The 25,631-nt window shown below is 33.4% G+C and overlaps 1 protein-coding gene across 3 annotated transcripts in view; it reads left to right on the forward strand.

The window, feature by feature from the left end:
* The window catches only part of LOC143255578 (5-hydroxytryptamine receptor 1A-like), a 63,893-nt gene that overhangs the window by 33,944 nt on the left and 4,318 nt on the right, over positions 1 to 25,631 (forward strand). Inside the window, exons 2-3 of one of the 3 annotated variants that reach the window (XM_076511446.1) lie at positions 12,700 to 12,940; positions 13,811 to 13,937. The gene's annotated coding sequence lies outside the window, so the exon portion shown is untranslated. The remainder of the gene's footprint in view (positions 1 to 12,699; positions 12,941 to 13,810; positions 13,938 to 25,631) is intronic. The other 2 variants (XM_076511447.1, XM_076511448.1) reach the window with 2 other exon arrangements.

Raw genomic sequence — 25,631 nt, forward strand, 5'->3', positions numbered from 1 at the left:
GTGTTCAAAAATAATGAACGCCAGAGAAAAAGAAGCAGGACAGATGTGCCACATCAAAAACGTGATCTACCAAATCATTTCACATGTGGAAGATCTTTTCACATGCGCATCTCAGAAGACATCAGTGCGCTATACACTTATGAACAACACAAAAACGCTCCAGTAAAACACTTCCTGTATAGACATGGAACCACAAATACAGAAATCCCAAACTCACTTAAAGTTTCCATCTTACAAAAACCGGAAATTAAAAAGAAAAGTTTATGGAAACTATACTCATTAAAAAAAATAACTGACAGTCGGTGGTACATGCAACTAAACTATCATTCATTAAACAACACATTCTACCAATACATTAACGCTATTATTTTCAGTTTGATACTTGCATGCTCTGGAGTATCACACTTTTACAATTTGTTCTTAAAACTGTTAGTAAGCTTTGTATTCTTCCCACTGACTCTCATTTCTTAACAGCTTCCACTTTCTGTTAATGCGCTTTTATTTAATTTTATTTTCACATATATTTTATTTCAGTAATAGATGTCATATGTGTCTACAGCTACATAATTAGTATTATAACAACACTATAATTTTAGAACAATAATGAAACAATAATGATATTTTATACTTTGTTTGACGCACGTTACGACATACTCGAGAAATAGTGTATTGCATCAGGTTTTGTAGTTTAACAAATATTCTAATATCAAATATGTATGTTAACCCTGAAGAAACTGCAAAGAGAAAACGTTGGTTTAAATAAAAATATATTCTTTTATATTTATTCGGAGGGTAAAGGTTGTTGTTTTTATTAACTTTTATTGAGACTGGTTAATTTCTATGTAATAATAAGACAGAGTATGCTGCAATATACAATGTACAAATGTAACTAGAGTAGATAACTTATATCTAATAATAATAACGGATAGATGGCACTATTTAAAAAGTGAAGACTATAAATCTGAATTTGATAAGCTTGTGTTTTTTGAGGCCTGACATGTCCAGGTGGGTTAAGGTGTTCGACTCGTAATCTGAGGGTCGCGGGTTTCATTCCCCGTCGCACCAAACATGCTCGCCCTTTCAGCCGTGGGGGCGTTATAATTGACGGTCAATCCCACTATTCGTTGGTAAAAGAGTAGCCCAAGAGTTGGCGGTGGGTGGTGATGACTAGCTGCCTTCCCTCTAGTCTTACACTGCTAAATTAGGGACGGCTAGCGCAGATAGCCCTCGTGTAGCTTTGTGCGAAATTCAAAACAAATTGTGATTTTTGTATGTTATTTGGTTTTATTATTTTTATCTTTAAAAATAGAGTTGAATAACAAAAAGTAACTAGATAAATTTAATAAGATTGGTGACTGAAGTAGTTTTAAGGCCTTAATTTAAATTTCAGTAGTGTAACTTACAGTATAACGTTATATGAGGCTCAGCGCGGGTAATGATTCTTTAGTTGTAATTATAATTCAACTTGCAGTGAGATTGTAAGACATATAAAATACATTGTTTTATTTAACAAATACTGTCTAAAAACTAGTTAAATGTCAAACTCCGGTTTAACGGTATTAACAACAGGCTACTGTATTTAATCACAATATGAATTGTTTATTTTAATTCTAAAAATAATACAATGGTTAAGACTAATTCTGGGGTTAAGCGATCTAAGTTTGTAAAGTGCGATAGGTTCAATGACTGAGTTATATTTGGGAATTTTAGATTATTATGCACTTTTAAGAAAGATAATAGTGAGGATGTTCAATTTAAATGTATAGTTTGGAGGTTTTAAGAAAAGTTGGAGGCTATTCTAACTAAAGCTGAGAAAATAGATAAATATAAGCATAAACTGTAAGAAATGACAGCAGGATTTCAACAGGATCTTAATCTTTTAGATGCAAGGGTGGCATCAGCTGATGTTAACAATGACATTCGGGAAATTAGGAAGGGTAGTATTAGGGTTAAAGTAGAGAATTAGTAAAGACCCTATTCTATTGAACAACAAATTTCAGTCCTTGTCTGATGTAGACGAGGAAGTATTGGAGGGTTTGTTTGTTTGCTTGCTTGATTTGAATTGATCGTAAAGCTACACAAGGGATTTCTGTGCTAGCTGTCCCTAATTTAGCAATGTATGGCTAGAGGGTAGTCAGCTATTCATTACCACCTACCGCCAACTTTTGGGCTACATTTTTACCAACGAATAGTGGTATTGACCATTATAGTATGACGCCCCATGGCTGAAACGGTAAGCAAGTTTGGTGTGACGAGGATTTGAAACCGCGAAAGCCAGATTACTAGTCCAGCACCCTAACCACCTAGCCGTGCTGAGCATAATATTGAAGGAAAGAAATGCAAAAGGAATAAAAATATATGGATTATGAACTTAAAGAAGTTACAGTTATAGATGACCCTTTAACATGGCATGTGTATAGAATAGCGTGTGGAGTAAATAGAGAGAAAAATAATTAGATTATGCTGCTATAGAGTACAGGTGAAAGACATAACTGACAGAACAAAAAACATAATAAAGGGAACTGGCAACAATGTAGTTTTTGTCGTGCACGTAGGGGCTAACGATATAAGGAAGAGTAAGTCAGAGAAGCTTATTAATAAGTTCAAGGGATTCGTTAAAGCATTTGAAGATAAAGGCCATTAAGTAATTATGTGAGGGATACTGCCAAGAATTAATCATAGAAATGAACTTTTGAGTAGGTCACTAGGGTTAAAGCTAAATGCTAGGCTGAAATTAATATATAAGGGTTAACAGGGTAGCTTGTTAGACTTGTAAGTTGGAGAAGGAACCTTTCTGGAATGAATGGATTATACTTAAGTAGGAAAGGATCTGACATGTTTTCAAGGGCTATTAACTCAGCTGTGATGGAAGTTTTACACTAGGACTAAATAGTGGTAAGAACAAAGATAAACTAAATGAAATAACATTCAGATGTAGAGGAAAGTTTACCCTAGGAAACCAATATAAAAATGTTCATAAAGCAGACTTAATTGTTATTATTATAATGCTAAAACCATAAAAAATAAAACAGATGGCCTTAGGGTACTTGTAAAAATAGAATATTTTGATATAATGCAAATAACTATAACATTAACTGTAGATGAATTTGACAACAGAAATGTCTTTGAAATACATGGTTATAGGTTATTTAATAGAGCCATAGTAGTAAAGAGAGGGGAAGTTACATCCTTTCGAAGTTGAGAACATTAAGGATAATAACAAGGAGATTGAATCCATTTGGGGTTTTGTTAGTGCATAACAAGGGGAAAGGCTTTTAGTGGGAATTTGTTAGAGACCACCAGATGAAATTAGTGAGAAACGTTAAACTAAGATTAATATTTCAGCTTTGAGTGAAATCATAATTGTGGGTGATTTTAATTACAGACATACTGATTGGAAGATACTAGAGTCAAAACATGAGGGAGAAAGTTTTCTGTAAACTGTTTAGGATAGATTTCTTCATCAATTGGTCAAGGAATCTACTAAAAATAATGATATTGTAGATTTATTATTAACTTGTAATATAGAAATGATTGAAAGGGTGTAAATTAGGGAACATCCAAGTAGAAGAGGTCATTGTTGTATTAGATTGGGTGTTTTGTTGCATATGTAGGTCAGGAATAATGATATTTTGATTTTAAATATAAAAAAACAACAACATATTTTGAAGGGATGCAACAAGAAATCTGTTGTGAAATGGGCAGCCGAGATATTTGGAGACACTGAGCAAGTGTGGAAAATTTCAAAAAGATGTTTAAATATTCAAAAGAAATATCTTTCTTACAGAAAGAAATGAGTAGCTGCAAGGGAAAAAAAGGTTGGCTTTCAAAGAGTATACAAAATAAAATTAAAGAAATTATCACAAAAATAAGAAATTTGAATTGACTGATATTATTGAAGATTTAGAAGGTTATGACATATAAGAAATTTGATCAAACAGGAAATTAGGACATCCAAAATTACTTATGAAAACATTTAGCTAAAAACTTAAAAATTAAGTTAGGTTTTTTTAAAGTACATTAAGGGTAAACAAAACGTGATGAAAGAGATAGGAACCTTGAGGGATGACAAAGAAAGGCTTGTTTTTTATAATTATCAGAGAGCTAGGTTGTTAAATTCTGCTTTTTCTTCATTTTTAAAAATGAAAACTCAAATACTATTTTTCGTCTTGAACAGATGATAGATGAAAACAAAACTGAACAAGACAATTGTATTAATTGTAAGCTTATTAAAATAAAATTGGGAATTTTACAGAATGATATGTCTCGTGGGTCAGATAATATTTTTTTTCCGAGAATTTTGAAGGAGGAAAAAGTCTGTATGTTTGAGCCACTTGCCACTATTCTTTGTAAGTTCTTGAATATGGACAATAGTGTGAAAATTAACTATCTTTAAGGGAGGTAATAGAAGTTGTCCCAGTTATTACAGGGTTACTAGTTTTACACCATTTGTGAAAAAAGGTTTGGAATGTTTGATAAAATGTGCTTTTCAAAGTAATTTAACAAGGTTTTGACATAATTTGGAAAGGTTATCGTACAGGTAGATAAGGGTAAGGGTGCAGATTTGGTTATCTGAACTTTCAGAAAGCATTTGACAAATTACCACATAAAAGTTTGGTAAAGAAACTTATATCTATAGGTGTGGGGAATAAGTTAGCAAATTCGATAGAAGAGTAGCTAGATAGAAGAAAGTATATGGTTATTACAAATGGAGTTAAGTCAAACTGGATTAATACCGCAAGTTGGATACCTTAGTTCCCTTCTTGATTTATATCAATGACATAGATGAGATAATGGTCAATAAATTACTGACATTTGCAAATGATATTAAGGTCCTTGGCCTTGCTAGCTGTGAAGAGGATGCTGCTGATTTACAACATGATCTAGATTCTTTGTTTTTGAATTTCGCGCAAAGCTACTCGAGATGGGCCCGGCATGGCGTGTTAAGGCGTGCGACACGTAACTTGAGGGTCGCGGGTTCGCGCCCGCGTCGCGCCAAACATGTTTGCCCTCCCAGACGTGGGGGCGTTATAATGTGACGGTCAATCCCACTATTTGTTGGTAAAAGAGTAGCCCAAGAGTTGGCGGTGGGTGGTGATGACTAGCTGCCTTCCTTCTAGTCTTACACTGCTAAATTAGGGACGGCTCGGTGCAGTGGGCGAACAACCTACTCACGTAAATACCTGTTGAAGAATCCGCAAGCGATTGCGGCCCTATGTTCCTTGATGGAATCTAATGGTGATAACTAACTAACTAACTTTAACTTAATTTAATTAAATATTGCTGAGATCGCATGTGGAAAAAGAGTGATTTCCAAATTTTTGGGGATGTTCTTATAAGCGAGAAATAAAGTACATGGCCCCATTAGCAGTGAAGATGTAATAAGCAGTTTCTGCAGTTTGAGCATTAAACTAGTTTTCTTAAAAAATGATCGACATGTATCAGGTATATCATCCAGATTCCCAGTTTGTAAAAATAAGAATGCAGTAAAAATATTACAATTTACTATTTATAAAACAAAAATCCAAGTTGGGACCTGTATGTGTGACATAGGAAAGACCTATAAGGGTCAGACTTTCTTAAGAGTCAATTTTTCAACTGGAAAATATGAAGAAAAATATCTTATATGATTTAAACGGTTCATAAAAATATAACTAGTGAAAAGTTTGGTTTTGTTTTTGGAATTTCGCACAAAGATACTCGAGGGCTATCTCTGCTAGCCGTTCCTAATTTTGCAGCGTAAGACTAGAGGGAAGGCAGCTAGTCATCAACACCCACCGCCAACTCTTGGGCTACTCTTTTACCAACGAATAGTGGGATTGACCGTCACATTATAACGCCCCCACGGCTGAAAGGGCGATCATGTTTGGCGCGGGGGATGCGAACCCGCGACCCTCAGATTACGAGTCGCACGTCTTAACACGCTTGGCCATGCCGGGCCGTAATATATTACCGAGGTAAACGATTCCCTAGTTAATTCATCATTGGTTCGTTTTCCATTATATGGCATTTCGTGGTAGGTCAAAGGTTAGCACGTTTGATCTGCCAACTGTGAAGAATTCTTATAAAGAATACACCACCTGTTGGTTAAGTGCTGTTGTTTTCGGGTGTGTTTTTTAACTTAAGTAAAATGACGTTTTTCGTTATTCCATAGGACATATATCTTGTCAGCTGTTTGTACGATTTTGAATTTTGCACAAAGCTCTTCGAGAGTTATCTGCCCTAACCGTTCTTGTTTGGAAGTGATAGACTAGAGAGAAGACAACTAGTGAATATCACTCACCACCAACTCTTGAGCTACTCTTTACCAAATAAGAGAAGGATTTACTGTCCATTATAATACCCCCACAGCTGAAAGGGCGGACATGGATTCAAATCTGCTACCCTAATATCGCGAGTCGAGTGCTCTAACCATCAAGGCTATTGTCAGGATTTAGCTTGTCAAAATGTGTCCACCAGTTTATTAGAAAACATCTGCACGCCAACAACTGTGGTAACATTAGATTGTCTGTTACTTTTCTTTCAAAGTAGCATGTTTATCGTTGCGCGTGCTCAATGACTGTGCTGAACTGTTTTATTGTTTCTTTGAAGTTAAGCACAAAGCTACACAATTGGTTATCTATACTGTATCCATCACGGGTATCGAAACCTTGCTTCTAGTGTTATAGGTCCGCATACATACTGCTGTGCCAACGGGGGGCGACACTGCTTAAATCCACTGGAAGAAGTTTGTTTGTTTGAGGTATGCAATGGACTGTCTATGCTCTGCCCACAAGAGGTATTGAAACCCGGTGTTTAACGTTAAGGCCGAGGATATACTGTTGTGCAATTAATGACGCGGGAAAAGTATGAAACACATTATATACTATTAAGATATTTATAAAATATTACTACTTTTTCATTAAAACACAAAAAATTACATTTACAATTTTATAACTGTACTATAATTTTTGAATTATTTAATGATTTTTAAACAAAATTTATTTATAAGAGGGCATTCTTACGCTCACAAAATAGTCTAATTTTTAAACAACAAAAACTAGGTATTTTTGTACGCATAGTACATAACGGTTAGTGCTCTGTTTGTAATACATTCTGCTAATTTTTAAAAGTAACTCCATTTTGATCTTTGAATTTGATAATTTTAAAGTCGAGAAACTAAAAGGTAAAAGCACATGTAGATGGTCAATGTTATCTAATAGTACTAAACCGTGAAACAGCTTGGATCATTAGACTTTTAAAGGTGAATAGTGTATATCACATTGCTTTTTACTATATGTAATAAGTTACATCATTAAAATATAATATACATTTGCACTATCACAGAAGTAATCTTTAATATACGATACTTAGATACCAATGCCTAACATTATCTTTAAACTCAGCATGAAAAGCTGGGAGTTCAGACACGATTTCAGGGTCTCATTGTGGGGGAGGGAGTATAGTATTTTGTGCCACTAGGTATGCAAATCGTCTGTCAGTCACTGAAACAGCTCAAAAAGTTAGGCGGAAATGTGCAGTTAAAGCAAGCATTGCTTAATTTTGAATAACTTGTAACTTTTTGTGCATTTCACTAGAATTTGGAGTCTCCTTGATTCTTGAGGTACACTAGGTTGGAAGAGGGTGAAATTTGCCTGTTCCTATGGAAGTGAAAAATATAGTTTAAATCATTCTTACAAAGAAATGACATTTATCCGGAGCTCTTTTCTAATTTAGTTTATCAATTTTTTCTCGGTGTAAATTGTTTGACAAAATCATGGGAAATTAACGTGGGGGAACTGTTTTAAAACTTCAAAAGTCAGTTCAATTAACTGGAAATAAAGTGGAAATGAGGCTAGGTTTAGATCTAACAAATATTATTTAGACAATCTTTCATTAGTTTTAAAGGCGTCACGAATCATTCAGGTATTACGTATGCATGACAAGGGAGTGGGTTTACACAGATGCGTACACCAGGAATACAGGTGAGGAAGAGTGTTTAAGATATTATGTATGTCTATTTTACTTACTCACTACTCAGACCAAGTTAGAAATAGGTAAAACCTCTTTGATAACAGACAATTTAACATCTATCACAAGATCCAGTCCGGCCTCTTGATTGCAGATTAAGAAAGAGTAATTCCAAAAAGGTCTAGATTGTTTTGATTTGACAAAAAAGAATACGTTTGGCATCATTTTCGAAGCTTAGGTTGTTGGACCAGATCCGTAACAGAACCTGAGACCATGATAGACAATATGGAAAAAACATAACCTGTAAATATAAAGTAAAACGATATAGCAATGAAACGTACTTGAAATGTTCGAGATGTAGTTGTGTAGCGATTAAGCTAAACGGTGGTTCTAAATCGGATGATGTGTTAATCGATTTGACAAGGAAACTGAATCGGAGATTCGTCAATTAGTTATGCATTGACATTGATACGTAAAGCGACGTCTACAATAGTTTCATTATTTTCAAAAAGGGGATTGGAATAATGTATACAAGTCATTAGTTTTAATAACCTTGACATGTTTCCTGAGAGATTCCTACTCCCCATTTCCTCTAGAGCACAGCAGTAGATTAGTAAAAAGTAAATAATACAGTCATAAGTTGTTGTTATCGTTACTATGGTTAGTATTTTAAAAGAAGATGAAGTATTGGGCCTAGCAGATTTTCTTCTTTATCATAGATACACTGATCGCCAAAATCTTAAGGTTAATGAACATAAAGAAAAAATATGCATTTTGCGTTATTAGATTCAACCACTTGTTTGAGTAGAGCTTCGAAAGATGAAAACAAGAAAAGGAAAAATAAAAATAAAAACGTTTTTAGCATTTAATAGTCCCCGCTAGTACAGCGGTATGTCTATGGATTTACAACGCTAAAATCAGAGGTTCGATTCCCCTCGGTGGGCTCAGCAGATAGCCTGCTATGGCTTTGCTATAAGAAAAACACACAAACACAGCATTTAATAGGGAAAATGTGAACACTATAAAATTAGCCTAAGTACTAGCTGGTCAAAAGTTTAAGACCCTACTGAAACGAAGCGTTAACCGGTAAACACGTAACGAAATTTAGTCATTTGTGTTTAAACATTAGCGTTGTCGACATCTCCAACTGACACCTCCTGTGTTACATTGGGTAAAAATATGCCAACGTCTTGAAAGGCCACGCCTCCTTCCACAACACGAAACAGCTTGGTTAAACTTTTCTGAGAAGCGCCAAACATGGGACGTAGAAAAGTGGAAGAAGGTTTTGTTCTCTGAAAAAAGGTTAACCTGGATGGTCCAGATGGCTTCCAACGTTACTGGCACGATAAGGATATCCCACCGGAGACATTTTCTACACGACACAGTGGAGGAGTCTCCATCATGATCTGGGGTGCTTTCTCCTTTCGTGGAACGGTGGAGCTTCAGGTTATAGAGGGGCGTCAAACAGCAGCTGGCTACATTGCCATGTTGGAGAGAGCATCCTTATTGAATGAAGGCTCTCGCTTGTGTGGAAATGACTGGATCTTTCAGCAGAACAAAGGACTTTTTCATGGCGAATAACGTGATTCTTTTGGACCATCCAGCGTGTTTGCCTGAACTGAATCCCATTGAAAATGTTTGGGGGTGGATGGCAAGGGAAGTCTATAGATATAGACGTCAATTCTAAACCGTGTATGATCTTTGTGAAGCCATCTTCACCACCTGGAATAACATTCCAGCCAACTTTCGTCAAACGCTTATATCGACCATGCCAAAGCGAATGTTTGCAGTTTTTCGCAATAACAGCTGTGCAGCTCACTACTGAGACCTCTTGTTGGGTATTTCCTACCATGTTTAGGACTTATTTTTGGTATGCTTTTTATCAGCTAGTATTTAGGCTAATTTCATGGTGTTCACATTTTCCCTATTATTTTTATTTTCCCTTTTCTTATTTTCATCTTTCGAAGCTCTACTCAAATAAGTGGTTGAGTCTAACAACACAAAATGCATATATTTTCTTTATGTTCATTGGCCTTAAGATTTTGGCCAGCAGTGTATATGCATTTACCAATTTTTTTTATTTAGTCCTACAAAGATATTGAAACTACAATGTCTTTTGCAAATTTTAATCAGCAATTCATGCTATAGAATTTGAAGCTCTCAGTTATAAAGAACCCAGTTTTAAAAGGCGAGAAATCATACGACCTTTTCTACCTAAAGTTATCCGAGATAACATGCAGAGTTTTCAAAAGCTGTGGCACATATTTACTCTTAATATCAGCCATGAATTGTCAAAAGGTAATTGCAAAACAACATTCAGTCTCCAATTTCAATAGTTAATACCACTCAAACATTGATGATAAGCAAAATAAGTTTTTTACTATCATGGGTCACATTATAATTTACGTCACATTATAACGCCCCCACGGCTGGGAGGGCGAACATGTTTCGCACTACGCGGGCACGAACCCGCGACCCTCGGATTACAAGTTGCACGCCTTACGCGCTTGGCTATGCCAGGCCACTTAGCAAAAAACATGTGTCAAACATTTAACACTCGCTCAACATAATGTCATGTTTTAAAACCTTGAGGAAGGTGACCACTGTTTTTCACACGTGTTCTACTTTACCAGATTATATTATACCTGGAATTATTAAACAAACAAATTGTAAGAAAGTTTTCCCTTCTGCTGCCTTTTTCCTGTGATAATATTTCAGTTTCCAAGTTTGTTTACCATCCATTCTAAAAATACAAATATAAAAATAACACATACTACCCAGGAACAAAATTTGTGTTACAAAGTGTTATTACACCAATATTCCTTTTCTTCATAGCACGGTTGGTCTAGCATGGCCAGGTAGTTAAGGCATTCTACGTGAAAACGTTTGGTGTGATGGGGATTCGAACCCGCGACCTTCGGATTAGTAGTCGCACGCCTTACGCGCTTACCATGCCATGCCTAATTTAAAGTAATGATGTATTTTTTCTTTTATTAATGACCACCAACATCATGTACCACAATCAATTTGATAAATAAATAGTTTAGCATTATGTGTTTAAAAGGTGATAACAATTATATTAATTATAGTAATTAATAATTAATATAATTAATTAATTAATATAATATAAAATAATTAGGTTAATAATTTGTTTGTTTTTTTCTTTTATCTGATGTCCTTGCATAGTTATATAAGGGCTACATATCCACTAGTTCTTTATAATTTGGTAGTAGAGGGATCAGTATTAACGCACACTCGGCCCTAAAGTGCAGGTCGCGATATTGCGACAACTGGACGCGAAACCTGGACCCTCGTTTTCACAGTTCTGCAAGCTAAGCAGAAAAAATACCTTGAAGGATAATTTTGTTTTCTCAGTTTATTTAAGATGGAACAAGTTTGCAAAATCAGTTTTACAGGGTTCAGAAATAAAGTAAATATTTGAACATTTTTAGCAAAACTCGAAGAAAATAGCTTTCATTTTACATTGAAATATTCCCACATCATCTGTGCAATAGATTTAATTTGATCATGAGGTGAGCATTATCTTCCCACATCGATTTCACTTGATCAGAAGCACAATATTATTGTCTATAAGTTTGAGAACAACCCTGAATCTACTTTTATCATTATTATAAGGCCCGGCATGGCCAAGCGTGTTAAGGCGTACGACTCGTAATCCGAGAATCGCGGATTCGAATCCCGGTCGCACCAAACATGCTCGCCCTTTCAGCCGTGGGGGCGTTATAAAGTTACCGTCAATCCCACTATTCGTTGGTAAAAGAGTAGCCCAAGAGTTGGCGGTGGGTGGTCATGACTAGCTGCCTTCCCTCTAGTCTTATACTTCTAAATTAAGGACGGCTAGCACAAATAGCCTTGGAGTAGCTTTGTGCGAAATTCAAAAAACAAACAAACAATCATTATTATAGGCCTAACAAGACTTTGATGGTTATAGCACTCAACTTGTAATCTTCGGGTGTGGAATTTTAATGTCGTCATTGAACATCTTCGCCTGATGATGTGACGGTTAATTCCATTTTTCATTGGTAAAGAGTAACCCAAGACTTAACGGTGGGTGCTGTTGACTACATAAGAACTAGTTCCAACAATCCTTGTGTATGTAAGTCGAATGTTTGAAATAAACAAACTGGCCTACGTATTAAATAAAATGACTAATAAGAAACGTTGCTATGACAATTCAAGGAATAGTTTGTCATAGTATTATTTTAACAATTCAGGATGAAAAGTAATATTTCATCACGCATATCAACAGTTATAAATTTGTCTCATACTAATATATGCAGTAAAAGTGTTTCTTAACTCGAATGCTTTTCTCCCTCTTAAGAAAAGTTAATACTAACTGACGAAACATCTGACATCGCTAATGATGTGAAGAGTAAGAAAGTGAAAGTTTTAAATAGACAAGTCTAGGTGGCGTAATGTTCATTTTCATGTCAACGTGTCTAATACGCGGTTTGATAGCTTTATTGGAAAGTCCTCACTTATTTTCTAACCTGACAAGCTATTCCTTGAGTTGTCATAGCAACGTTTCTTATTTGTCGTTTTATTTTTTAATACTTTAAGTATTAAAAAACAAAACATAAACAGAATATTACTTGTAATGAAGCGCAAAACACGTTTTTTATTTAAAAAACAAGATGAATGCTTAGGTTGTATATGATATCTCAGAAGAGTTACTGTCGAGTGTAATCACGAACTCTACACGAGCTTAAGAAATATACTTAATTATAGATGGCGCTTACTCTGCAGACCTCATCTCAGCTTCACGTATCCATGGAAACAACGTGGTTTTGTTTGTCCGGGATCTGTCGATCGACTGTATATAATATAAAGCTTCCAGTCAGAGTATTCTACATTTGTGGAGACGTTTTCATTTTGTTAACATTCTAAGGAGCGCTATGTATGTCACTATTGTCTCCGGAGCATACCGACCTTGCTCTAGCTCCGAAAACTCATATATATTTGTAAACAGGTAGGTCAAGATGATACTCGGTAAATAGTTTATTCTTTTTACCACCTGACTTTCGTTTTTCGAATTAATAATTTATCGCTATGATAGTTGTGTTTCAAATGATAGTTTTTAAAATAATTTCAATCGATTAATAGAAAGAGAAAAAAAAAGGAAGTTCGAATAAATCAACATATCACGTTTCATTGAACAAATTGCTAATCAGACAATTCCGGGAATTGATAAAATATTTTATGCACTTAGTATTATGTTAATTGAAAACGTAATCTTTAAATCCAGTATACCGAAAAGATATTTTATCTTCTCGACAAATAATTTGATAGAACATTTCATATTCCACTCAAATTCATTAATAAAACGTTCTATAAGTGTTTCAGTAGGTTATCTAAATAGTTACAAGTGTTAGCGAGGCGCTTGTGTAAAACATTTTATGCACAGCTACATTATACACCATATACCTGCACTTATTGGTATGCAATTTTCTAAAATCTAAAGTTTAGCCATATAAATTGTTTTATATTTTCATAACTTTTACTTTATCATTGAACCATAGTATAAGTACATTACAAAAGTTTGAATAGTTTATAATTTGCATTACGTTTGAGGACACCTAATATTGTTAAATATCAAATTTTGAGTTTGAAACTGTTAAAGTCAACTCGTCACTGTTACTTAGCAGGAAGGTGTTCATTTTACATTCATAAAACATAACATTCTAAGTCAACAAAAGTAAACCTTTCCAATATTGTTTTGTACTAGATGTTGTTTGTTATAAATCTTTTAAATGATTTTTTCAGTATTGCTCAGTAGACATGTAGCGTTTTTTTAATTATAATTTCACGAAAGTAAATTTCTCAATTTTGTTTTTCATAGTAAAGTCCCATTGGGCTGTATGATGTGTCCTTTGCGGATAATCGAATCCCGGATATTAGCATTGTAAGTCCGTAAGATGACCCAACAAAGAGGACAGAACTTCTTTATGTTGTTCTATAGATAGTAGGTAATTCTTCATTTTTACCATTTGACTTTTTTTATACAGTAATACTTTAATGCTATTAATGGATTTAGAATCAACAAGTGTTTACTAAATTAAGTAGGTATGCACATTGACAAATGTTTAATGGCAAATTTCATATCCAGCATGGCTTTAGTAAAAAATGTTCAAGTAACTAGTAAAATCGCAGTCTATAATTGGATTACTTTTTGAAGCTCTTATGAGGCTAAATGTTTGAAGATTATTTTAAGGAATCTCGTTCCTCCGTCCTTTTTCTCTTGAAAATTCAGAAAACAAACACAAAATCTCTCCTGGAACTTTCATTAGAGTTCATTCTACAATAGTTGTTGTTAAGACAGAGAGGAAGTCGATCTGAAGTGCAGCAGTCGAACAGAGAAACTTAGCAAAAATGACAAAATAGTTAAGTCACTTCTTGTTCAAGGCAGCCAATTTAACTGTATGGATATCGTCAAGATTCCTATTGCCTGTTTTTTTGGTACATTTAGTGCATTAAATTTAATTGTAAACTTGGATTTTGCTTTTATGGAAGACTATAACCTAAAAATATTCTAGTTACGATATATTTCTCTAATTCAGGCTTAAGCGCTAGTACCACTACTGCAAACCAAAGTTAAATGATGAAAATCAGTAAAAATGGGAAACTTAAACAGCAATAATATCTTTATTCTTCACATTGTAGCTGAATATTTATTACTGTATGTTTGTAGCTGGATATTTTCCTACTGTATGTTTGTAGCTGGATATTTTCTTACTGTATGTTTGTAGCTGAATATTTATTACTGTATGTTTGTAGCTGAATATTTTCTTACTGTATGTTTGTAGCTGAATATTTATTACTGTATGTTTGTAGCTGGATATTTTCTTACTGTATGTTTGTAGCTGGATATTTTCTTACTGTATGTTTGTAACTGAGTACTTATTACTGTATGTTTGTAGCTGAATATTTATTACTGTATGTTTGTAGCTGGATATTTTCTTACTGTATGTTTGCAGCTGGATATTTTCTTACTGCATGTTTGTAGCTGGATACTTATTACTGTATGCTTTGGTTGTTATTGGAAATAAGCCAAAATGCTGAAAATCTTATTTACAATCTTTGACTTGTAGCATTTTGTTGTGGTGTGAATTTTGTTCAAACTCATTTATTTAAAATAGCTACTGCAGTTACAAATTTAATGGCTATTTTATAAAATGTTTTTATTCTTCTGTATATGGGAGAGTTTCATATGGACTCGGTTTGCTCTTGGACTACTGTGTTAGCCTGCCAATTTTGGTCTTGATCAGTTATTCCTTTAAGAGGAGATGCATCCACAGACATACAGACACACAAAGCTTTCCTTGATATTGGGTAATTACTGCATCAATATGGCTCAATATTAACAGCGCATTCAAGAAGAACGGTTGTACCCGGAATAAAGAATCAACAGCTGTTTATGGAAAACTACATGTAGAAAGATTTAGAATGAACAGACGTCTACTAAACAATATCGGAAAGATTCACTTTAGTTCATAATCGATATCTGTATTCAAAAATATAAGAAGGTTCACTTTAATGAATTTCGAATTAACAGCTCTTTACCTGACAGTACTTAGAATATCATCACTAAATGGATTTAGAAGTAATAGCTGTTTACTCGACAGTATTATAATATCAATACTAAATGTATTTAGAATTAACAGCTGTTTACACGAACGTATGTGAATAACATCATCAAATGATCTAGAATTAACAGCTGTTTACACGAAAGTATGTGAATAACATCATCAAATGATTTAGAATTAACAGCTGTTTACACGAAAGTATGTGAATAACATCATCAAATGGTTTAGAATTAACAGCTGTTTACACGAAAGTATGTGAATAACATCATCAAATGATTTAGAATTAACAGTTGTTTACACAAAAGTATGTGAATAACATCATGAAATTATTTAGAATTAACAGCTGTTTACACGAAAGTATGTGAATAACATCATGAAATTATTTAGAATTAACAGCTGTTTACACGAAAGTATGTGAATAACATCATCAAATGATCTAGAATTAACAGCTGTTTACACGAAAGTATGTGAATAACATCATGAAATTATTTAGAATTAACAGCTGTTTACACGAAAGTATGTGAATAACATCATGAAATTATTTAGAATTAACAGCTGTTTACACGAAAGTATGTGAATAACATCATCAAATGATCTAGAATTAACAGCTGTTCACACGAAAGTATGTGAATAACATCATGAAATTATTTAGAATTAGCAGCTGTTTACTCGACAGCATTAATATATATATATATAAATAATAAGTGAATTTCGAATTAAAAACTGTTTACTCAAAAGTATTAGAATATCAAGATTAAATGGATTTAAAATTAACAGCTGTTTATTCGAAAGTATTTGAATACAAAGATTAAATTGATTTAGAAATAACAGTTGTTTCTTCAAAAGGACTAGGATATCATCATTAAATACATTTAGAATAATCAATTTGTGGTCTAATAATGATGAAAATAGTGTTTACAAATTTTCAAAAGAAACAAATTACTAACAAGCTTTCTTATCTGGAATACTTAAACGTTTTATATGCCTTTGCTATGATGATACGATAGAAATTTTTAACATTTTTGACTATTTCGAATGCTCTCTCATGAACTTCCGGCTGATTTAATATTATTGATTCCATTGCTAAGGAATACATTAACGAAGTTTTATCAGAGCGTGAGACATCATCTTATTTAATATAGTAAAATAATTACTGACACATTTTAAAAGCATGAATTTACGTAATTGAAAACATTATTAACTAAGCAATTTGTCTGCGCACTTCACATATGTTTCCTACAGTTTGACTGTACGCAATTTATGCGTTATTTTTGATGAATAATTCATAATAGTATGATAACAGTACTCTATAAACTTGGAAGGCCATGATTTGTAAGAAGTTTGTTTTCTTGCAAATATTTTCAACATTCAGTCACGTAACGTCTGACTATTTTGTTAGGTTTAAACGCACGGTTATATTTTAAGTATGTTCTAAATAAAACACCTACTTCGTGTTGTTAGGCTTAGCAGACAAATGCAATCCTTCTGAGAGATCGAGAGTGAAAGTCTCTACATATGGTGTAAGTAAATTATTTATTAACGTTACGCTAACATGAAAACAGATGATTCAATACAACATTAATCTTGCTTTATTCATTCTTAGGTTCATGTTAGCTGAAGCATTTCGACCTAAGCCGGATTCATGATAGAGAAGATTATCCAACGATTTTATTTATTAATAAGAGCTCGTTTATAACTTATTAAAAGTCGGATAAAAGTGTTTTTATTAAATGGAAGGGGCAGACAAATATTTGGAGTTATAAAAATTTCCCTACTTAACTACTTCATTTATACAGCTTCAAAACTAACGAATGGGAATATTAGCACAAACTATCAATTTGTTCTTAGTGATTAGGAATAGCGAGGGGTTTAAGACACGCGACTTAGGGTCGCAGGTTTGAATTCCCGTCACACCAAACATGCTCACACTTTTAGCCGTAGAGCGTCATAATGTGACGATCAATCCCACTATTCGTTGGTAAAAGAGTAGCCCAAGAGCTGACGGTAGGTGATGATGACTAACTGCCCTCTCTGTAGTCTTACACTGCTAAATTAGGAACGGCTAGCGCAGATAGCCCTAGCGAAATTCGAAAACAAACAATCCTAATGATTAAACTAATGAGAAAGAGCAAAAGGTACTGAGATATCGAATTTTAATATTTTTTTCGGAAACAAATAAAAAAGTTAATTAAATGTCACATATTTACTTCACTTTAAGTCACTGGGAAATGTTGCTTTAAGAAATCAAGAATATTTCTACTTTAGCTTACATCTGAGCAAGCGCGTTCTGGTTGTCTCCGTTGGAACTAACAGCTGGACGAATGGAAGTGTTTCTAGGCCACTAGACAAACGTAAATGAATTACCTTTATCCAATCACTATTGATAAAGATCCAACATCATGCGAACGGGTACACATGACCAGTTGTAACTTTTAACTGTGCTTAACTTTACAATATATACTGTACAAGCTATAGGGTTCTAACTTACACGAACGCTTAGCAAGTTATATATCCGAAGATGAAGATGTTTTATTAAGTAAGCGAGATAACCAGGTGTATGAAAGATAGATATGTAATCTCGTATTAAATCAACACAGAACATTTAACTATACAAGTAAAAATTATAAATAATGCTAATATCAACGGCATAACACCTTTTGCTTATCTTGCAGTCGATATTTACTGATTACAAACTACCAAAGTGTGCATGGATGAATTGTGTACCAAAAAGGTAAGACTTTTACATCTAACGATTCTGTCTAATCAATAACATGTTGTACAGAATATGTGTGCAATAACATTACAATGTAATTATTTTATTTATGATTTTTTCCCATTCTGTCCCTGTTAAAACTAATTCATTACTGTCATTGTAATAATAATTATGTATTCGCGAAAGTGAAAAAAAGAGAGAAATAAGCCTTTGTTAATAATGGTAGTTCGTTTTCTGTTGTCTGACCACGTAACTACTTCGTTTCCTTAATCTGTATGAATATAATAGTAGTTCGTTTTCTAGTGTCTGACCACGTAACTACTTCGTTCCCTTAATCTGTATGAATATAATAGTAGTTCGTTTTCTGTTGTCTGACCACGTAACTACTTCGTTCCCTTAATCTGTATGAATACAATAGCGGTTCGTTTTCTGTTGTCTGACCATGTAACTACTTCGTTCCCTTCAGATGGATCTTCAACAAAACTGGAATTGAGGTCAATAAGGTCCATGTAGGGATAGAAACAAATTTTTAGTTTCACATTTTGTGTTTTGCAGTTTTCATGAGCGTTTTTAGCAATTACATATAAGGGAAACAATTTTTAATGGCCTAAAATAACCTTTCATTAATCATGAACTTACATAACTTCCATTCAGGGGACGAGTTTTAAATTAGATTTCAACCAGTTTGCCAAATATTTTATAATAGAGTCTAATTCTAATTTTATGATAAATTTGTATTTTTTCGACCATGCCCTTTGTTTATAACCTTTCACCCACTTTGAATCGTGTACGAGTTGTCTTTTTACTACATATATCTCTGCCAGATTAATTTGATTATTGTAAATTTTGAATTATATTTTTGATTTATGAAAGAACTGCTAAAAACAACTTGTTTTATTAGTGTGAGAGAATGATATTCTTTGCTAAGTTCATTAATTATTTCGCCTTAATTCGTTGAGTCAGGATCTGAATAAAACGAAAAGTTCACATGAATGGAGACTTCTTAATTGTGTTGTTTTGAGCAAAAAAGAATGAAATCGTGTGTTAAGAGAGATTCTTCGAAATGTTTCAGCAAATTGCATAAATTAAATTCACTATGTAGATGCGTCTTTTCGACCCAGTTTTCATTGCAAAAGTGTCTGTTTTACAATTTAAGTACGTGTTGTGTCTGATAGAAACACTCTTCCTCGAGGTACGTCTCTCAGTATCGCGCAATATTGTACTAACAAGCTAATTCAATCTCTTTCATACAGGGCATGCTGTTTAATCGTACGAAACGCCAGTTAATGGAAGCTTACCTATGCACGTGATACGTACAAAAAACTGAGCTATAAAGTAAGCTCAATTGAACGTTATTGTATGAAACAAAGACTTATCACTTCGCTCTCACCCTAAAACTTTTTAAGCATGCTGTACACCTGTTGGTGATCATATTGTTACCCTCAGAAAGAAAAGTATTGTAATACTTTATAGTACACCAAATTATATACTTGAATATAACACACTCTGTTTTTAATGTGGCGTTAGAGGTTTGAACTCTGGAGCAGACCAACTCACATATTTGAGTACAACATGTTTTATATTTGAATATTGGGGTGTGTTACTGAAGGTATATGTTCTACAGATCACTAACATAAACCTTTCTGCTTTTATATAGTAAACTGAGTTGTACCTGGCAAGAGTTTTTCGTGAGATTTCGGTCTTGCATTTTTGCTCACCTCATGGTAATATGGATCGTCTTATGAATAAAGAACAAAAAGAATGCAACATATTTCATACCATGACCAGAGTCTCGAACTCTCATTAACCGACTTAAGATCACTCACAGGAGTGTGTTTAGTTAGAACTTTGTATGTTTTTAATTAGTGTAAAAAAACATACACATATATTTACTCTTATATAGCCGAAGAGTCTAAAGCTAAGTCGACTGTTATCAAGTATGAGATAATTTGATACTGTGATTATCGGCTGGTCGTGCTATGGAACTATTTATCCAACATGAACAAACACGTGTCACGTTATGTTTTACCTTGCTCAGTCTTTTATATGTGTAATGCTAGAGAGCGCATATTGTCTGCGAATTCAATAAAAAAATCAACGTTCCATGCCAATTTCACATAATGAAAGGTAGTGCCAATTTTACACCTTTACTGTCTTTGTTTTAATTTGTTAAGAATTAAATAAAGCATTCAGCTTAGGTTTAACTTGGAAAACAATATACTAGGAATATGAAGCTTATCAGAACATTGATGAAGACGTATGTCAAACATTTAGCGAGAAATTATCTCCATAATAAAGTCTGTTTGATTGTTTGCTTTACATTTCGCATAAAACTACACAAGGGCTATCTGAGCCAGCCGTCACTAATTTAACAGTGTAAGACCAGTGTAAGCTAGTCATCACCACCCTCCATCAAGTCTTGGGCTACTCTTTTACCAACGAATAGTGGGATTGACCTTCACATAATAACAACCTACCGTAGCTGAGAGGGCAAGCATGTTTGGTGTGATGGGGATTCGAACTCGCGACCTTCAGATTAGGAAATGAGTGCCCTAACCATCAGGCCATGCTAGGTCCTATAATGAAGAGTTTACACTTAACATCTTGTTAGTTTCTTATTTAAACGATAAAAGCAACAATAACAAAAAATGGGGTTGGATTGCAAGTTCTAACTACAGTCCATCTTTTATTTATTCATATATCATGGGTTTGAGGAGAAATTTAAAATACGAGGAATACATTCTGTTGAGAGTCGGAGTAAAAGAAATCTTGATAAATCTGTTGACTGTGTTTTTGATGCAAATTTTTATTTTTCTTATAAAAATACCTCTTGTTTCATCTGTAACCAACTCCCTTCTTCCTTGAGCTGAATATTTTCGGATATATTATAATGTTCCCATCATAGAGCATATTCTATTTCACCGGTTTTGTTTTCTGTGGGTTGATTATTTTTTCAGAAATTATATTGTTTCTATAAGATGATATGTAATCTTTCTCTGTCTTACATTCTTTAATCTGAATGTGTTCTCATATATCTTAATGTTATTTATATGTTGGTATAGATCTTTTGATATATATATATATGATTTATTTTTTTAGTTCTTGCTTTGAATAGTTCAGGCTGCTTCTAGAAATTAAGAAATGAAATTTAATTGTCACAAAGGCTTCCAAACTTCTTTCATTTAAATACATGAAGGAATTACCTGCGCGAACTTTTAAATTACGAGTTAAAAGTTGTACATAAAAAAACAACAACTCAGTCCGTCTGTGGTTTTGCTTGGATTTAAACATTAAAAAATATCACTTGTTCGATCGTCAGTAATTTTACTTTACTTTAAAACGTTGAACAAAAATAACGTATTAACTCATATATGTAATCAGATTGATCTACAGGTACGTTTCGCAACGATTTAAACATTCAAATAATATTACTTATTATTTTATTTCTGCAGTGCATATTGATGTATAGAAGACATATTAACACTGGTAATAAATGATCTTATAACATCAAAGTGTTATTATTTAATTAGACAAACAACGTTTCGCTTTACAACTCCTTCATGAGCGCGCACTGAAACACAAACTGAAACTGATTGTGCCAAGTTTCAAATGACTAAATAACGAATTCTATTCTGGTATGTAACAAGCATTTGTACAGCATGCTTTTGACATATCAAGAAGTAAAGTTTATTTTATTATAATTTATAGCTTTTACAGCAAGTTAGATTAATTTTTAGCACAGTTACGACGTTTTGTTACTGCTACGATCATTTTCAAGCATCTATTTTAAAAATTAATCTTACTTACTGTAAAAGTTGAAACTTTCAATAAAATATCCTTTATCAGTAAGTAAACTCAAAGCGAAACTATTTATTGTTTAAAACTTATTGTTGAAAGAAAAATTTTGTTGACATAATTAATTACTGTCTGTAGTAAATAAAAGTTCTGTCAAGGTTACAGAGTTAAATAATAGGATAAAATAAGTAAAATGATAGGAGTCATCGTTTTTCCCTATTTATTTATAATCAGGAAATCTGATCTGCGAATTAAAGCTATAGAACAGCCATATCCAATACTAAAATCTCAGACCACTGCCCTAAAATTTAATAAAGCCAACTGTCTTATAAGTTCGTGTTTGCAATTTAAAGGTGAGTGTTTTTTCTCCTATGTTTTTACCAGGTTACATGTAACATCTGTCATCATTCTTACATTGTAGAAACTGGAAGAACTCTACACACAAGGATAGGAGAACACGTTGACACTTTTTACAAATGATGATACGAAAAAAGCGCAATTGCGTATCATTTTATATTCAATCATACACCATTCTACATGTATAACCTCACCAAGTAAACTGACAGAAAATTCAAAGTATTTGTTTTCATGGAACAACTACGACTACAGGTGAATAGAAACAAAGGTTTGCGCCTATAATTCTAACTGTTTTATTCTTCTAGTTATTTAACTCTGTAACCTTGATATAACTTTTGTTTACTATAGACAACAGTTAATTATGTCAACAATAGACTTTACTACTTAATATGTTAAAAGTACGCTACACAAATGCACGTTTTAGATTCGAATAGAACTTGTTATTTAAACCATTTCAAACTTTGTACCACCAGTTTCGGTTTGTGTTTAAGTGAACGCTCCTGAAGAACCTGTAAAGTAAAACGTGGAGTGTCTAATTAAATAAAGGCATTTTGGTGTTATATGGTCGTTTATTTTTAGTATTAATATCACTTATTTATTCAGTGTTGTAACTGTACAGGCCTGCATATAAAACAGACAAGTTAGGTAAATAATACAAATACAAAATACATAAAAAAGAGATAGTTTTCCGACGTATTAGAGCCAAGTAAACTAACATCTCTGTACAGCAAAAATAAATTAATAAAACACAATGTGACGATATTTTTCGTACTGGTTGGAATCTATAATAATATAAGGACGTATCTGTTGACCTTCATATTTTCAAGATGAAAATCATAGAAGTCTGAAACTTTGCACCAGTAATAAGTGGGCCTTGAGGGTGCGCACCTGAGTATTATTATTTATTTTATCTAAGTGCATACGCATCCTTTTGATGAGGCAAGCTAGCAAAAAACAACTTAGAAAAGTAGTTCCTTATATTATTAATAGAAATCACACACATACATAATGTTTCATTATAGACTTATAGCTCCATTATGTATATATACACACACACTGTAGTATATTAGTTAAATTAACCATAATTGCTTTGCGCCAATAAACACCAAACCACCAACCAGTTAAATTAACAACTTTTAATACGTATAAAAAAGCCAGTACTTCTGTGTCATGTAGCTTAGTAACAAAAGCATAACTTAACATTGTTGTTAATCTATGTGCTGAAATGTATAAACTAAAAATGTAGAAAACATATTTGCTAATTTCTCAATTTAGAGTCTCCTTTGATTAAGGAGGTTTGTTTATTTTTTTAAAAAAATGTTGGCAGTATGAAAGCTAAGAACTGAATTCAGAAACGATTTAGGTTTAAAATATAATCGATGTTTTTATTTTATTCACTTGGTTCTATGCTAGGTTATCTCACACTATGTCTTTACTATAGGCTTATTTATTAATTTCTTTAAATCATACCAACATGCACAACACTAACAAGGCTTCACAATCGCAATCACTAAAATCGTAATGCACAAATCATAACGTATGCCAATATTGAAAAAGAAAGGCTGTGATTTATTCACATAAGCCAAAAGAAGCTCCAACTTGAAGACTAGGTCCACCCGCAAGATGCTAAAACGGGTTTAGAATGCACACACTGACATATTAATTTAGAATATGTCAACCTAATAAGCCGAGTGAAAGCGAGTAATTTTCTAGTTACTAATGTAATTAGACAACATCAACTGTAATGAAATATTTTTTGGATTGCATAGATCTCGACATTTTCAACAACAACAAAAAATGCTGTTAAAATTTTAGAACTGATCAAAAACCACAGAGACCTCTATAATTTCAAAAGTAAGAGAATAATTGGTTGTTGATTATTTAGAACTGTCTAAAAACAATGGAAATCACTATTTATCCAGCAGTGGAAGTTTTAGAGGGAGTTGTGTGTGCTTTTAACAATATAACATAGTTGTATTAAGTTTATTGTGTTTAGCATCACTCTATGTGTTTCGTTGTGTCAAGCCATAACATAACTATTGAATTAATTGTATTCGATGCCAATTCAACTATATAATTCATTGTAATTAATGCTAATAGAATAACAAGGGTTATTTTGTCTAACGCTAATAGGGCCTGGCATGGCCTGGTGTTAGGGCAATTCGACTGTCAACGTACGGCTCACGAGATCAAAAGGAGTTGCTGAACCTCCTTACCCTTTCTGAAAAGCCATATAGGCGTTTTATGTTACAGCCAAACCCGCTATTCGTTAATAATAAGTAGTCTTAGAATTGTTGGCTTTGATCAGCAGCCTTCCCTCTTGTCTATCGCTACTAAATTAAGAACTGCTGACACATATAGTTTACGAGGAAATTGAACAGACACAAAGTTAGCCTTAATATTACTAAATATTACTACAGAATTCCTTAGGTTTAACACTAGCATACCTATAGAATTCACTATATTTAATGCGTATATCACTATACAGGCTAATTGTATTTAATGTTAATATTACTGTGTGTTTAGTATTAACATTATCGAATGGGTTTCACGATGTTTAAGGTCACTATTACCTTATTTAGCATTAATATTACTCTAGGAGCTTATTGTGTTTAGCATTAATATTGCTCTCGCGGTTCATTGTTTAACGTTAATATTACTCTGTAGGTTTCATAACAAGACAGAGTTTTTTGTGTGGTAAAGTTATGTTTCTCTGCAGATTTTATTATGTATTAAGCTGACGCAGCTGCACAAGGAAGTTGATTGTTATTCAGAATAAAATGAATTTACATTTAAAACGTTCTTTTCTTAACACAGTATTAAGCCTATCTGTTTACTTCATTAGACGAGAACAATAATTCATTAATTATTCGTATCGGAATGACAGTGAAGAGACACAATTCAATCACGCAATTGTCAAAATAATAAATAGTCGCTCTCGTATGTTTCCCGGGTTCTACCGTCCAACGTTAACCGAGCTAAAGCTGACACATAATGATTTTGAAGATAATAAAATAATAATAGAAAACAATAATGGATTACTTTTCAAGCTACTAATGAGAAAACTTAGTAGATTTGATTGGGAAATAAATGTTAAAACACAAAAGCAGGTAGACTCCTAGGAACGTCTGTAAGTGATGTGCTAGACAAAGAAAGTCTGTGAGCGACGCGGTTACAGCATGAGGATTATCAACTGAAGTTCATTCTAGTCG

The sequence above is a fragment of the Tachypleus tridentatus genome, chromosome 7 (genome assembly GCF_004210375.1).
Source record: "Tachypleus tridentatus isolate NWPU-2018 chromosome 7, ASM421037v1, whole genome shotgun sequence".
Taxonomy (NCBI): Eukaryota; Metazoa; Arthropoda; class Merostomata; order Xiphosura; family Limulidae; genus Tachypleus; species Tachypleus tridentatus.